The sequence below is a fragment of the Nematolebias whitei genome, chromosome 20, assembly GCF_014905685.2.
Source record: "Nematolebias whitei isolate Nwh7 chromosome 20, NemWhi1, whole genome shotgun sequence".
Lineage (NCBI taxonomy): Eukaryota > Metazoa > Chordata > Actinopteri > Cyprinodontiformes > Rivulidae > Nematolebias > Nematolebias whitei.
Window position 1 is genome coordinate 504514 of NC_056517.1, and position 4346 is coordinate 508859.

Sequence of the window (4346 nt, forward strand, 5' to 3'; positions counted from 1 at the left end):
GTTTGTAGGTGGTGTATTAGATGTCTTTCCCACATATTGTAGTTGCACCCAGGGAGAGCTGGATTCTGTCTCATCAGTTCTGCCACAGATGTGGGCACTCCCTTCAGGACTGCCTCTCTAAATAATTTAATTAAATTAGAGGGCGTTCCTTTAGGATTTACTGTTGTGTGTCTCATCCACTTTTCAGCCGCCAGGGTAATATAATCTTTGTGATGGACTTGAGGTTCCCGCTCAAACTTGGGAATAGCTGCGGGAGTGGATAATGGGTACTGGTCTCTGATTGTACATCCTAACTCTGTTATTACTCGACTCAGTGGGACCTCGTTGCCCAGTTTACTGGTGCGTGCTACTGTTTCTATTTCTCTGGCCACCAGGGGTATCACACACCGTCCCAGGATTGCTCTAAAGTCTCCTAGGGCCAGGGACATTCCACTGGTGATGCCACTTAGTTCGAAAACCACAATATGCCTCCTGCAGAGATGCTTGGGAGTTTGTCAACCAGAGCATCTCTGTCTCCCACTGGGAAGGGCACATATTTCTGGGGACCCCTGGATGATTGTAATAACGGAAACATGTATTCAGCCTCATCAAGTTTTTTTAATCTAAATTTCTTGTTGTCATTGTGTGGGTTCTACCAGAGGGATGGGCTGTTTGTGAGCACTCAACTTCTCGTAAATGGCCTAATGTGGTTCTTAGTTTGTCATTTTTGTGATCTGTTTCCTCCTCTGTTATCAATCGGAAATTCTCCTTCTCTTCCTGTTCGGGTATCAAATGTCCTCTAGCGGTCATTGATACTCTGACTGGTTGTTTTCCTTGTGTATCCTGCAGCTCATGCTCTAATCTCTCCATTCTGCGCTCAAATTGTTCAATCATTTCTTTGCTGTGAGCCATCGCTTTTTCTAAAGTTTCTTTTACATGTTCTTCTATTTTATTCACCTCCGTTCTTTCCTGAGCCCATGCTGTAATTTAGGCTGGACTGACTGCCACCCCCGTTCCTCTGTTTATGAGTGGAAGAGGTGCAAAAACCTTTGTTTTGAGCCATGGAGGTGCTGAACAGGTCAGGCTTTTCAGGCTGGTCCTCCAACAGTCCACGTGATGGTGCTGCTGCTTGTCTAAATGGGTTGGTGTTAGTATTTTCTAAAACCAGCATCCCCTGTGTTGGTTCAATGGATGGGTACAGCCCCCTGGGGGGGGTTCTTCCCTGTTAATGGAGGTCCCTCCCTTTGAGGCTGTCTGTTCCTGCCCCGGATACAGGGGCAGAGACAACTTCACTTGCTGTGTGGCTGCTCTACCCTTCACTTCCGGTGTTGCCTGCTCCAGAGTGTGTTTTAATCCCTTGTCATGACGCAATTAATTTTTCACACTTTCTCAACTGTTTCTCTGCTTCTTATTCTTTCTGCATATTTTTGTTACTTCCTGTCTCAGCGTTCGCAGTTGTTTCAGTAAAAATCCTCCTAAAGGTTTGTATGGACTCAGTGGGACTTCCTGTTTTACTATGCCTGAGTCATCTTCTCTTTTTATTTTTTCTGATTTTTTTTTCTTTGTCAAGTCGTCAGGTATGTCACTTGTTTGTCGATCTGAGTTTCAAGAGGGAGCCAGGGTCCCTGAAGCGTCAATGTCTGTGTCAAATTCACCGTTCATTTTGTCATGTTGTCTGTATAGCGTTATGTTTTACACAAAATTATTAATTTTCTCACTCGGTGGTGAGAAAACTCAAGCTCGCTCGGCGACGAAGCAATTAAACCACCAAAATCACACTGCAAAGATCTTCTCCTCAAACACACACACACTTTTGCTGTGCATCTTTAACTCACTTCAGTCATCCGATCTCGTTTTGGACAGATTTCAGTTTGTTTCTCACAAAAAAATACACCTTTCTTCAATAATCCTCAGAATCTGTCATCACCATTTAAGTTTCTCTAACAGTTCAAAAAAATACACTTCAATAATCATTGGAAACTGTCATCACCATTTAAGTTTCTCTGACAGTTAAAAAAAATACTTCAGTAATCATCAGAATCTGTCATCACCACTTAAGTATCTCTGACAGTTCTCACACATGTGTGGTCAACTCTTGTTCTTATTTGTGGGCAGTCACGTTCCACAGGAAAACTCAATCCAACCTGGCTACCTTCCCCCGCATCCGAGAAGAAGTTTGGGGCGCCACTCCCGACTGACAGAAGTCCACAACTTCGTTGACTCACACAGGGTTCCTAGACCCCAGGCCAGGTCCCCGACCTGCCTCTTAATCACAACTTGTATTTTCTAATCCTCCCACAAGCTTACAACTGATATATTACTAAAAAAAACAAAAAAACATTTACACTCAATCTCTACTGACAAAACCATTTTATAACACAATCACTCAGTGCAATGCCACAGAGAGGATAAATATAGTTCCTCTTACCTGTTTGCCGGCCTGTGGAACCGCACTGAAGAACCGTGTTGATGTCCAATTCTCTGGTTACCAATCGTCCTTCTTCAGTATCCCGGGTTTTCAGCACCAAAATTGTCAAGGAAAATCAACACAACAACTCAGACATTTCAGCCTATTCACCTGTTCCTCTCATTGGTTCGGAGATACATGGAGAAAAGACACAATAATCAGTCAGAGAGATTCAAGTTAAAAAGTATTACCAACATTTATTAAAGCTTTCAGCTGAAAGGAGACACTCTTACCCCAAAGCAACAGAGATACAAAAAAAAACCCAAGACGCGTCTGACCGGAGCTTTCAGCTTCCTCTGTATTTAAACACAAAAGCTCCACCCAGAGATGTGTCACACGTTCTCACAGTTCTTTGTCTAAACTAGTTGAAACTGATGTCTTCATTTCTTGGAAGTCCTTTTATGGAGTTGTTTTATTATTTTCTTCTGCCGTTCCAGTTTACTAGTGATCTTGTCATCAGGTGGGACACACACCAGCAGCTTTCTGTTAGTTCATGTCCCGTACACAAAAACGCAAATACATTCTCTGACTTCTTTCAATCTGTACTTGTTGATACCAAAAGGCAGGCAAATCCAGAAGCCAAGCAGATACAGATAAGGGATAAGATACAGTTGTGATACATCTAACAATACAGCACAGCAGATAAGAACTTCTTTACACTGGACAATGTGGAAAGCAGACTGTAATAGCTGGAAAACCTTAGCAACTGTTTTAGCTCGACAATAAACTACTGCGTCGTCGGCATAGAAATGTAAGGATGCATCAGGAATGATCTGACCTACGTTACTCATGTAGATTGTAAAGAGGGTGGTTCCTAAGACTGAACCTTGTGGTACACCGGTGTTAACAGTTAGATAACTGGAAGAAGTACCATTATGTTGAACGCATTGCCTCCGTTCTGAGAGATAATTGGAGAACCAGCCAATAGTGTTATCAGAAACCTATTTCTGAGAGCTTACGACTTAATATGTCATTGCCCACAGTGTCAAAAGCTTTTGACAGGTCTAGATAAAGTGCAGCACAATAATCCTTAGCATCCAGTGCTTCAACAACATCATTAAAAAACTTGTGACACTGGCTCTGTGATGATGTGAATGGCTAGCCTTAAGAAATAAGAAGGAAGGTCCTCAGGGCCTGTAGATTTTCTAGAGTCTAGGCCTTTTAATAATTTATTAGCATCACTAACAGGAAACAGTGAAAATGAAAAGTTATGGTTTACTAAAGATTGACTTGTAGGAGAAGTGTGATTTGTAGATGTTTAGCTTAAAGGAGATGTGACTAGTTTTCCATTAGTAACAGTAGCAAACAAACTAGAAGCAATGACTGATTAATAACTAATGGCTGTTTTGATGAGAATAAATGGTAAACGGGCACCTTTTATTTAGGTTTTAAACTTACAAATATCACTAACTGTATTTATATTTATAACAACAACAACAAAAAACAACAACACTATAACCAGTTCCAAGAGTTGGTAAATAATAAATATACATATCCACCTCAGACATTATGTCTTTAAATCATAACAACCCCGCCCTCTGACACCAGTCCAGCCAATTAGGTCTTAACAAGCACCGACACACATCCAATCACAACTCTGACTGTCAAACGTAGCACACCTGGAGGATTGTTTACAACAGGTTAGTCTACATACAATAGATATTTATTATATATTTCTGCAGGCATGTAACATAGACTCTATGTGGCATTGTGTTGTTTTATGCAAAGAACAAAATGTCCTTTTTTACAATATTCTGTTTTTTTATCTTGCAGGATCACCTCTGTTGAACTGTAGCATCAGTCAATTATGTTCCAATCAAAGTAAGAATTACTCCCTTGTGTTAACTACTGTTTTACACACACACACACACACACACACACACACACACACACACACACA